The 12,784-nt window shown below is 52.1% G+C and overlaps 1 long non-coding RNA gene across 1 annotated transcript; it reads right to left on the reverse strand.

Moving 5' to 3' along the window:
* Positions 1–1,494: 1,494 nt before the first annotated feature.
* LOC123480891 (uncharacterized) lies at positions 1,495–4,822 on the reverse strand. The gene is made up of 3 exons (XR_006657032.2): positions 4,761–4,822; positions 3,112–3,208; positions 1,495–1,580 (listed from the first exon to the last, which is right to left on the reverse strand). It is a non-coding gene; the product is annotated as an uncharacterized lncRNA (long non-coding RNA).
* Between the last annotated feature and the right edge of the window lie 7,962 nt (positions 4,823–12,784).

The raw sequence follows: 12,784 nt of genomic DNA on the forward strand, positions 1-12,784 counted from the left end.
CACTGGTGGCCAAGTCAGCCTCAAGGTCGCCTTCAAAGGGCTGGATGTAATTGTAGGACTATATAAACGTTACTACTCCTTAACGAGGGGCAAGTAGCTCAGCACTGCCACCAGGCAGAAACAAGGTGCTGGGCTGGACAAAAGAAGGTGGAGGGCAGATTCGGCCCTCGGTCCTTGTGTTTGCCACCCGTGCGCTATGCTGTCCACCTGAAACCAATATAAAGTTCTGTGTCAACTGTAATTGAAAATAAAATTTTTAGTTAAAAAAAAGAAAAGAAACAGTATGGTAGCTTCCACATTTCTCTGGAAGTTACCGTATTTTTCAGACTATAAGACACACCGGACCATAAGACGTACCTAGGTGTTAGAGGAGGAAAACAGGAAAAAAACCCGCTCCACTGCCGCCCCCCCTTCCTCTAGTGAGTCAGGTAAGCTACATTCGGACTGTAAGACGCATCCTCCTTTTCCTCCCAAATCTGGGGGGAAAGTGCATCTTATAGTCTGAAAAATACGGTAACACTGGCTAGGGGAGGCTTGGAGCCTGAATCACTGGGACAAAAAGTCGAGGCTGGTGACACTTGTGTAAGTACTCTAGTACTTACTGTAAACAGTCAGGTACAGCGTGGCAGGCCTCTGAGAGCTTTGTGGGAGAGAGTAATTATGAGGGCTGTGAAACTGGACCGCTGGGGCGGGCCATCGGCGCTCTGGAGAGGGACAATGGCAGACTTGGGGAGAGTCACCGCCCGTGCAGGTGCAACGTAAAAGACTGAGGGTATTTTGGCAAGTAAAGAGAACCCCCTCTCCTGCAGACAAAGGACAGAAAAGACTAAGAATCCGGTACGCCATGACTGCAACCACGCAGCTCAGAAAAACCCTGGGTCCTCAGCCTCGGCAGGTCCGCTGGGCCAAGGTCAAGGGCCTGTTGGGAAGGAGGGGAACCCTGAAAACCAGCATGAGAATATCTGAGTTGATGCCGTCAAAATCTTAAATTCCCAGATTGCTCTTAACTAGGGGTCAGCCACCTTTTTCGATAGAGGAGCAGGCAGTGATTACTTGGGGGTTGCTGGGCCGTAGGGGTGCCGTCACCTCTGCTCCCCAAAGCAGCCACGGGCATGGACCAGGGAATAGGTGCGGTCGTGTGACGATAAACCTTCCCTCCCAGGACCAGGCCACAGTCTTCCACCCCAATCAAATCAGCGTCACACACCAGACAAAGAACAGCAGAAAACAGCAACAACAAATCCTGGTTTCTGGACATTTTTGGACGTGACATGGGACTGATTACCTCAGGTTCTGCTAAGTCCTAAAAGCTCACCCTGTCCGGTGAGCCCCCCACAGTGCAGACTAGGTTGCATGTGGCCCCACGAGGTCTTCACCAACACGCCGCGTGAAGGGCGCACGCAGAGAGCTGCCGAGCCGCCTCACCGCTCGTTGGTCTTCCAGGAGCAACACTATGCATGTCATCGGCCTTTCGCGAAGTGACATCAGTTGTGTGTGTTTTTGTGCCACTTCTCTTCATGCATGAAGAAGCTTGGGGATTTCGTGTTGAGAAAACATTTCACAACAGAAGCTTCAGTACTCTGAAAGTACAGCCCACAAGAGGAGAAACCTGAACTCTGTTTCAGGTTCATGGACACTTCACAGGTAACTCATAACTTCTCATTAACACCCCGGAGCTAGACTGGCAATGTTAAGTTGTCCTTCGTTGCTCGCGGTGAGAGGTTGTAGCACCGGCCAGAGCCCTAACTCTCTAGCCCTCCAGCCCCTCAGCACAGCTCTGAAGCCGGAAAGGACGCAGAACAGCATTGCCGCCTCCAAGTCTAAATGGGGACATTGGAACTGGATGGATGATGTCAGGAAACAGGCCCAGTAATAGCACTGCGCAAAGAACAGCTCTACTGCGGAATCTGCCTCCTTCATTTTGCTGAGTGTGAGTGGCATCAACAGTAGCCACAGGAACAAGGCAAGGAAAATCCCTGCTGTTGGAAGTAGCTCCAAGGCAGGAAATGGGGATCAGGAAGAGATGCCTGATTCGGGAACTGAGAAGCCCCCGGCCCCTGCCCTCCCCGCAGTTTCTAATCTCATTGTAAGAGCTTTTCCCGTGAATGCCCTTCCGTTTCCCTTTCTGCAAAATGGAAATCCCACCATGCCTTAGAGACCACACTTTGATATTGTGAAGGGAAAAAAACCCAAACTGGTGTTAAGGAGCACCAGATCTCAAAAGGGTCAGGTGTGTGCGCGTGCCCAGTGACAGTGCCACTGGCCCTTACCCAGACGACATCGGCAGAGGGCAGCGCACCCCTTGATCTGACTTCCTTTATTTATTTGTTTGTACAACATTAAAGGGAGTTGCATAAAATGGCTGTGAGAAGGGACTGAGATGTCCTATTGTTTAAGATTTTAGGATCAGCTGTGAAGCATTTCAAGGACTTTGTTTTTTTTTTAATTCAAGGGAGGCTCTGGTTCTGGAAACAGCCCAGGACCCCACGGGGGAAGGACAGACGCGAAGCCTGCGCTACCCTGGAGTCTGGGAAAACATCTTGACTTCATCTCGGGTGCACCTGAATCTTCTGGGGCAACAAATGGGAAATCACGGCCCTACCAACAAGCGCTAACTTGACACGGTAGGGGCGAGCTTTTTTTCTTCCTATAACTCAGACAGGTTTTTTTCAGTCTTAGCAGCTTGGCTAGACTAGGTAATCCAGATAAGCAGCTGCTGCCATGTGATCTTTTTCTAACGTTTGCATGTGGGGCTGTGAACTCCCCCAGCTTCGGGCTCTGCTGGGAACATTTGGAGTGCACTTTCTTGATTGAAAGATTTGCCATTAGGCTCTCTGTCTAATCTGCCTCAGACGGAGGGTCTGCACCCAAGATGTAAAGTTATGCTGGGAACATGAGGTAGGCTGCTGAAGGAACCATCTTTAAATGCGGATCCTACGCAGTTAAAAAAAGACCCTTAACTTTATGTCCTTATTTTTAATTTCCTTAACTTTTTAATTTTGCTGAAGTAGTAGCATTCTATTTTCTCGATCTCAGGATACTTATTCACGTCCTGCCTCTCAGGGGGTAGAGTTGGGTGGTCGTCAGTGTTCCAACAATTCTGCCACTTACCAGCTGCATGGGCTTGAGCAAATCACCTCCTGCCTACATTTTACTAGCGTCCTGTGTGGCTGGGAGTACAACTGTGTCTAACTGGTAAAGCTGGTGCCTGGAGTAAAAGAAAAAAACACACATACAGGACACATAGTAGTCACTCATTCACTATTTACGCCAGGTCCTAGCATCCAAATAACGTTAACACCAACCGGAGGGACCAACTGTATTTATTATATATTGCACTTACCAATTATTATCTTAACAGCTGAAAGAGAGGAAAGAATGTGACCTGAGACTTTTAATACATACCTTTTTAAGATACTGGAATCAAATTTTGGCCATTGTGGAGGTCAGCCTCAAGAGTACTACCAGGTCGCGGTTCTTTACTTTAATAAAGGGCAGTGTCTCCCGAGAAGGAGGGCCCTGTTTTCCTCAGCCACAGTGGGGGCGAGGGCGACTGCCCCCCCCAGTATTTCCCTGATGTCTCTGGATGCGACCGTGAACGGCCCCTCCGATCACGGACACAACTCGTGTCAGAGAGCACTTGCTGCAGAGTTTTTCTTGCTTCCCTCCTCGGCTGGGCGGGCAGGGGGGGCTGGGAGGGCAGGGTGCCCCAGGACCAGGGCTGGGGCCCAACCCCTTCCTGAAACAGCAGCGACACTGCCGACTGACAGGCGGGCCGTGTGCACAGGGACTCGCACACCAAAGCGCTGGGAGAACCTTCTTGTAACGGCAGGTACAACCAGACTTGCATGCCTCATGGCAGACGGGCCGGGAACAGCTACGGAGCCCTTGTACTGAGCCACATCGCCCAGCGGGAGACAGGAGCTGTGTTTGTAGTGGACACCGAGATGCGCCATCCTGAACTTCCTGTTCAGGATGAGACTAACTCATCCTTCATTCTGGCTGCCGGCAGCGTTGGCTACCAGAGGCTCGGAGTGCGGTTCCCCTTAGAGAATTGCATGCAGCCAGCGGAAGCTGCGTGCCCGAGGTTGCAGCCCGCCCTTGGACAGCCTGCATCTGAGGCTCATTCAAGCAAGGCCCTGCTCCCCAAGGTGCTGCGGCTGCAGAGCTCCACCCAAGGCTGCGGTACCTCGACTTACCTCCTCTCTCCCACCATCCTGCTGTTTTCACTCCCGGGCAGGCAGCGTTCCTGAGAACACCACCAGGGAAGCTCTATCCCAAAGGCTGTTTCCCAGGAGCCCCATCTTACCCAGACTCCCACTCATCTTGGCCACTCAAGGTCCCATCCCAATGCCTGGGTCAGTTCTCTGCAGGATGGCCTGTTCCCTCCCACGCAGACCAGCTCTGTCCTCCAGGGCAGGGGGTACTAGGAGGGGCTATTTCAACCCCTTGGGTTCCCAGAATACATGCTACTTCCCAGGAAAGATTCTCCCCACAAGATTCCCCGCCCAGCACCGGGGGACCTACAGGAAGGGTCTCTGACATCAAATCGGTAGCAGAAGGAAGCTTGCTGAGCTTGTGTGTTTGAAGCATCCTGTGCACCCCAAAGCACTGCACACCTGCCTTGCCAGCTTTCTACACACACACACACACAGGCACACACGATGCAGATATCCCATCACACGAGGGCTTGGCAGCAGAAAGAGCCAGCTGGGGTCACACGACTCTCCTGGAGCCTCATCCCCACCTACCACTCTTACCTCAGCTGGGACCCTGGGCTTGCTGCAAGGACAAAGATTTCCCGGAGGGGCTTGGTTTGGTCTTCTTGCTCCAAAGCAGACACACTGCCTTACAGAGGAGCTGTCCTCCTTCACCAGCCTTTGGGGAGCCAATCCCAGCTCAACCGCTTGGCTGACATCTTCAAAGCCTCGTTTGGACACAACCTTGAGATGGGATTTGTAGACTTTATCTTAGTTCATTCTGCATCTAATCCTTGCCACAACCCTGCTAGGTCAGCACAAGTACTTGACACTTGACAGCTGTGGAAACTTGGCTCAGAGGAGGCGACGCCCCAAATCACATGCAGTGGCAGAGACGGCCCGACCAGGGACCCAACACCTGCGTTCTTTTCACTTTGCCGCCTGTTTCCTCCCATCAGGCTGCCTCCCCATAGTCAGGGCCAGAGATAGGGACCGTACCCCCCAGGGATTTGCTCAGTAAATACTTGCTGATTGGAGCTGTATCCCAGAAATCAGAGGTCAAGTCTAGGCTCCTATCTGCTAATGATGTGGGCTGGCTCAGTCAATTTACTTAACTTTCTCCATCTTGGGTTTTTGTTTTTGGTTTGTTTTTTTTTTAAGATTTTATGTATTTATTTTTAGAGAGAGGGGAAGGGAGGGAGAAAGAGAGGGAGAGAAACTTCAGTGTGTGGTTGCCTCTCACACACCCCCAACTGGGGACCTGGCCCACAACCCAGGTATGTGCCCTGACTGGGAATCGAACCAGCCACCCTTTGGTTCAGCCGGGGCTCAGTCCACTGAGCCACACCAGCTAGGGCTTGTTTATTTTTTTAATTCCATCTGAGAAAGCTGGGTACTAACCCCTGCTCTACATCCATGTAATAGCCACTATGTCAATTAGGATGCTTTGGGCTGGCTACAAGGAAAATTCTCAACCATTAGTAAAAAAAATAACAAAGACATTTATATCTGTCACATAATGAGAACCTGGAAGTGGCGTTGCCAGGTTAATTCAGCGTCTCAGCCGGGATTTTCTTCCAATCTCATACTTCCTCTATTTCAGCGAATGGCCTTTTTTTCTCAGGCTTGTCACCTCTGGGTCGTGAGACAACTGCCTGATTGGAGGAAAGAGGAAGAAGCTTCGCTCAGAACTCTGTAGGAAGCCTACACTGACTTTGCCCTACACTCAGTGAGCCAGACCCGGGTCATGTGGCTCTCTGACTTGTCACTGCCAGAAAGGGCTTAAGCCTCCCGGAAGGCGGTGTATCAGCCCCAAGGTGGAGGTGACACGTGCAGCTCAGACAGAGGAGGCAGCAAATCTGGGAGCCACACCCTGGCCCATGTGACTGCAAAGTTGCCCTAGTAGTTTCTATTTGCTCAGAAGTTAGAGGCTCCCTTTGGAAATCTGTTTCTAGTAAGTCTAAGAAAATGTGTAAGTTTGGGTGGAAATATCAAAACACAAATACATATTGCATTTCAAAGGAGGCACGAGACAGCATACAGGACAGACAGCCATCCACAAGCAGGCGGCCTGACTCCGAAACACCTTTCCCACACGGGTGGTGTACAAGGACGCAGATGTCAGGAATGAGGGGCTGCTCTTGTGTGGCCTGCTTGTCCTCGAGCCGGGATGAGGGTCACTCTTTGAGGGAAACCCTCAGAGACCTCGGTGTGACTTCCGCAGGGACTTCTGCAGGGACGGGGACTGGTATCTGCGCGAAATCTGGAAAGCTCTAAAAAGCTGGTGTGGTAGACTGAGGAATATGACCACACAGTCCTCTCTGAACGACATTTGGGTGCTCTTGCCTTGGGGTCCTGACACTCTCTCCACCTGGACGTGGAGTCTGCTTCCACCCTCGAAGTGTGACAACAGTGACATGGTATGACCTCCATGCTGCAGCCCTGAGAGGCCTTGCCACCAACTTCTAGCATCGTCTCTCGGGACACATGGGAAGTCAGTCTCCCCCACGGGAGATGAACAGCACTGGATGCTGGGGGTGGGCTGGGTGAAGAGAGGCGCCCCAGCAACGCTGCACCGACTGTTAGACGCACAAATGCGGCCACGCCGGGTCTCCCAGCCCAGCCGACTGTTCAGCGGAATGTGGCTCATGGTTAAGCCGGGCAAACAGTCAGAGAAACTACCCAATCAAGCCGAAGAGCCATTGGAAACCATAATGCTAGTTATTTTAAGCCGTGGCCTGCGTGGTCGGTTACACAGCAACAGGCAGCAGAAACACTGACCACCTAGTCCAGGGCAGAGGACAGGCCGCAGTGTCCCGTACCTTGCCTGCATTCCAGGGTTTGGTGGGGGAAAGAGGCGTGCCTGTTGAAATAAAAGGAAGGGAAATTTGATTTTCACTGAAGTCATTTAAAACACTGACTTTGGGGTGTCACTTTGGGGTAAGCAAATCTGTGTGGAGTGATCCAACAAAGAAAAAAGAGAGAAAGAGGAAAAAATGGAGCTAGGGGAAGAGGAGGGAGGAAGGGACAAAATCATGGACAGAGGAGGGATCGGCCAGCTCAGAGACAGGCACCCTCAGCTCTCGGGCTGGGACGTCACATGGGCCCTGGAGCAGCTTCTGAAGGACTGACAGGTGTTGTACCCACAAGAACTCTCCTTGCCCCCTTCCCCATCCAGCTCCCAGCTTAACGCCGGCAGGATGAGAAACAGCAGCTCCTAAGCCTGGGGAGGGGGCAAGGCTGCCGTGAGCACACAGCCCAAAGCGAAGCCTCGCTGGGGAAAGGGAAGCCTCAGCTTTACATCAAGTTCAAAGTTTTGATTTTGACCTGGAATTGGACACTGTAAACGACTCCACTGAGACTGCATTTTTTTACTTCCAAGGTCCAAAATGTCGTGGAACTGCACAAGTTTCCACCAAGGGCAGGGAAGGAATTTTCCCTCATTAAAAACCGTTACAGGAGCAGTGGGAACTGAGAGGCCGCCGTCAGCTTTGCCTTGGGCGTGTCCAGATTCCTGGTTCCTAAGTCCCTGAGCTAAGTGGTGTTAGAAGGGCCACCTGGAGAGTGGTGAACACGGTTGCAGGGTGCCTTCGTGACGGGAGGTCCCTGCCTCCAAGTCACTCCTTGGTCAGAGAGGCTAGAAGTGCACATCAGAGGGAGGGCCGGTCACATTCAGGCTCCCCTCAGGAGCCTCGGCATCCTGTGTTAAATCGCCGGAACTGCGTGGGATGCAAGTCAGGGTGCGTGTGTCTGAACTCATTATGAAGGACGTGCTCCGCTGCTGTCGGCGCGGCGGGCACAGAGCCGCAGCCACGCCATGGAAGACAGAGCCTACCGCCGTTTTGCCCGGAGTACACCGCACGCGTGAGGCCAGTGGGTCTCAGCGTCTCACGAGAATTACCTCGGGAGCTTGAAAACAGGCAGGTTTCAGAGCCCAAGTGTTAGATTCGATTCCACTGGCTGGTTTGGGAGCCCGGGGCATGGCGTTGCAACGGGCATGCAGGTGGTTCTGGGAAGTGGGCTCCCAGGTCACGGTGGGGAAACGCTCCCTGAACACAAATGAAGACCAAAGCTACCGACAAACTCTGATAGAGATCTCTCCACAAAATAAAATGCAGCCTTGCAAACGAATTGGGTGATGTGGAGAGATTTCCAACGCTCTGAAAGAAGTGAGTTATCAACCATGCTTCCTTAGTGCTCAGTTGATTGTTATACGTACCATCAATTTCAAGGAAAACTGGAGGGAAAATGGAAAACAACCCCATTTAGGAGCACACATCCATTAGACAACGAGTCAATGGCTAGAATTTTGAAAATGTAAACAACTAAGAGTTGAGTGAGAAAGACATTTGTTAGACTGAACTTGACTTAGAAATAAAAGATTTCTTACTGTCCCCAAATTCTAAGGCGAAGATGGCATTTGGTTGACATAGCCCAGGAACCTCATTTTCATGCTATTTTATCCCTCCATGGACTCAGCCAGCACTGGAGAACACAGTGTCTTCCTAGAAACAAGGGGGTTTCTAGAAGGTGTCCAGGCCTCTACCTACGTGATGCTGGCTTCAGGTGAACCCTCGCAGGAAGACAGAGAGAGCCAGGCTGTCCTGAAAAGCTTCCCACCACTTCCCAAGGAATAAGCACTCAGCACAGAGACAGTGGCTGTCATTGTCCTCGGCTCTAACATACCGGCTCACGGAAAGTATTACTAACGACGAGGAAGAAGTAAACGGGCATTGCAGAGAGCCCCGTACTTGCCACCGTGGCCCAGAATTCCATCCGCCCGGCAGGATGAGCCAACTCCGGTCAGCAGCTGAGAGGAACCTCCGGCGTCCACGCAGAGGGAACCACGGTTCCACGGGAGCTAAGAGAATTGTCTAAACCTTGAATACATTTCACCACACACCTTGAGGAATGTTTTCAGCAAACTGAAAACCAAGGCTTTTGGAACAGATTGGTTCACATCTCAGAAAGTGGAAAAGAAAGGAAGTCATTTTGTCAACTAGCAGGAGCAGAAACAACAGCAGATAGGTCTCTTCAGGCAGAGGACTTGTTGGTCCTACGAATTTCAATTCGCAGACGAGAAATCTGTCCGCCTTTTCCGGATTCCTTCCCAGCAACACGCCTCCTCCCTCGTTTACGCGCTAATTGCCTCATTCCATGTTTTACGGGAGTGAAAGCCATGTGAGTCACTATTTTTAACTGTTTCTCGTTTCTGCGCCTCCTCCCGCCATTTGCCGAGCCCCACGTTAAACTCCACAGTCCCCCCCGGTCTCATTATCTCCCCGTGTTCCTGCCTCCGCAGCTGCTCGCCGGCGTCCCCGCCTCGGCGTGGTTCGGGGCCAGGGAGCTGCTTTCTCCAATGCTTCAAAAACACATGGCACTTTTTTATGGGCATGAGAGTCTTCACTTCTTTCAAATAAAAAAATTGATTCATAAGGAAAACAGTGTAAGTACGTAGGTGTTTTCAATGAGCAATGCATTAAAAAGAAAGAAGTATGTCTGAGGAGAGAGTCAAACCTTTGCCTAAGACTTAAACGTGACCCTCTTTGCCTTTGGGAGCATCGGAACGGGCAGCTGTCCCCTGGTCAGCTCCGTGTTAGCTGTGAGGACCATTGACGGCATGACGCCCTGGGCGCTCTTGCTGATGACATTCCAGAGCCCCGCACACAGACCCAGCGACACTGCCCCAGGGCTGACTCGGCCTCCTGTGCAAACGCCACCCCGGCCTACTCGGGCCCGGCGCAGGGCTGCATTGGAGCAGATGGCCTTGGCGGCTCTCCCGCAGCTCCTGAACGCTGGCCGGCAGCTGAAGTCCAGCAGGAGAATTGGTTTGGTCTGACGATGGCGTCTGTCCTCACCGGTGAGTCCTCGGGAGAGAATGGCTGCTTTCTAATCTCAATGACTGTCTTTCTCTCCACATAAACTTAACATTGATGGGAACCTATGAGTGCCCTGACCCCATTTAGCTGTGTGCGGAGAGTCCGGGGCATGAAGCAGAATGGGGCCCCCCCATCCCTGCAGACCCCTTTCCACTGTTTTTACATGCTGTGCCCCTTTGGTTGCACGTTGACCTCCGACAGTGGGTGCCCACTCTTTTCAGGAGAATCGTCCTCGGCCAGCTGGAGTCCAGTGGCATGCCTGCCTGGGGGACATAAGCGCTTTGGAGGACCAGGCAGAAAGGGAGCAGGGGACAGAAGGTGGCCCTTGCCCAGGGACAGGGAAGCCCAGCCCCTGTGTGGCACATCAGGACAACTCTGAGGACCACTGGCTCCCTGCAGACAAGGCGGACGGACACTCTGCAGGACTGGGCCTGAGATAACGCAGACGGAGACATCTGGGGGTCCTCAAACTAACAGGTGATGAGTGGCAACAATTTCAGTCACCAAGTCACAGAGTAATAGCATGTCCAAACTGCAAGGGGCCCATGCTGGGCAGCAGAGATGTGACAGAAGTCACCCGTGCTCCCGCAGCTGGGACAGGGCAAGGGAGTCCAAGAGCCTCGGCCTCCTGGCTGAAAGGCCACCGTTCTTCCCACCATCAGCGTTTTCTGAACTTGCCGTCACGGTGACTGCACTACATGCAGTTAGAGGTGAAATCGGTTAACGGGAGGCTGAAATTTTCATTTCCAATGTATCTCATAGACAGGTGCAGACGTAAACTCAACTCCAGATTAAATCTAGGCCTATTCTGATGGATAAATAGATAGACAGATGGACAGATTGCCCCTTCTTCTCTTGCTCTCTCTGCTTTCTCTTTTTCTCCATCACACACAACAAATACCACCAGTCGAGGGAGAACACCCCCCACCCACGGAGAAGCTTGCGTGCCTTCAGTCACGAAGGGCATGGAGTCCCGTCGCTAGTGGCAAACTGCCATCTATCCCACGAGACCCGAAAGGACACAGGCCAGAACTGCCCCGGGGGCCCCCATAGACAGAAGGGGCCGTGAGCACATACCCATGAAGGAGCCTGACTAGAATTACTTACAAACAGCGAAGGGACACACAACACTCTGCCCAGCGTCACGCCTTCCCAGAGCGTAAGCCGAAAGGCCCCTGCTTGTCGAGTGAGACGCGAAGGGCGCTGAAAGGGGGGCCGGGACCGGCCTCGGCCCCTCCATGGGGGTCTGCCCACCGTCCGAGCTCCTTGATGCCATAGTCACTCCTCTGGGTGACACACACTGTTCTGGGGAGCCTCTGTCGAACTTCCAAAGGGATTCGCTGGGAATGACAGCAGAGGAACTCACTGTCAGCTCTTCATCCCCTAACAAGGAACCATTTCTCAGAGCAGGGCTCTCAGGACGCCAGACAGGCGAGTTCTGAAGGATTGAGGGTAGGAGAGGCCAGCCAGACGCACTGCAGGTCGCAGAGGCTTCACGGCTGGCGTGAGCCTGGAACAGGGGGGGACCCACCATGGACACTGGGCACCCAGGGAGAGGGTGTGGGGGAAGGCGGCTAGCTTGACCTGCCACAGGTGTGCTGTGTGACCTTGGGCAAAGGAGCTCCACCCCTCCCAGCACCCCCTTCTCCTCTTCTGCAGAATGGGAGGAATCTTGTGTCTCCTCTATAGGCCTGAGTGTTCGTGGGCCCAGGCCTGGCCTAAAGCAAGGCTTCAAAACACGTGAGCTATTTTTACTGCTGTGGCTATTATTCTTGTAATTACTTGGGAATAAAATGATGAAAGGGAGGGTTATGAAAATGCTTTTAGAAAGCATTTCAACTACCACAATTTTACTTAAGTCTGTCCAGCACTATTTACCAAAAAACAGGAAGAAAAGGCCAAAACAAGACACTGTAACACACAAAACTAACCGTAGGAGCATACCGGAAGGGCCCTCAGTCACATTGCCAGAATAAAATGCTATGATCCCCTTTCTCCTCTCTTCCCCTTTTCCTCTCCTCCCACACCCCCACTTCCCTGTATTTTCTTTTCCTTTATTCATAAAGTGTCCTTTTATTGTTTTGGAATGCAGATGAATAGTTAGAGATTGGAGACTACCCACCAAATTACTGCTTTTTCTACCTGCTCCTAGGAGCTGTGTTTATTCGTTCATGGATTCCATGAACAACGCGTGAGTCCTCTGCTCCGGGCCCCCAGCTAGACAGGCCGCAGGACTAGCCCACACGCACGGGGGACATTCTCGATCACGGCTCCTCAGCAGGCCCCTCTCAAGCTCTGTTTATTCCCAGAGGAAACCTGGTGGATTTTACAAGAGGTAAAACCTTCTCTTTCCCCCCTTGGAAGGGATGTTCCCCAGCCTGACCCACAGCACGTAGACTGATGGGCATGCTTGCACCTGGGTGGAATTCCTACGCGGGACCTGGCTCCTGGGGGCAGGGGGGCTCCTTAAGGATTCAAGAATTCTAAGTTTCATTCTCCCTCATTTATGCCTCTGGGTTTAGGAGGTTTTAACAGAGTAGCTTTTGGAAGTCAAACAAGGGAATTCTGAAATGCAGATAGAAGTCAGGCCAAAGAGGAAGACATGAGAATGCTAACCTCTGAAGCCTGTAAAAGAAGCCTGTTGAATTTTAATTATCTTCACTGGAGTGTTTGTAATTGTTGATCTTGTATGGAATCTAATAGTTC

The sequence above is a fragment of the Desmodus rotundus genome, chromosome 1 (assembly GCF_022682495.2).
Source record: "Desmodus rotundus isolate HL8 chromosome 1, HLdesRot8A.1, whole genome shotgun sequence".
Lineage (NCBI taxonomy): Eukaryota > Metazoa > Chordata > Mammalia > Chiroptera > Phyllostomidae > Desmodus > Desmodus rotundus.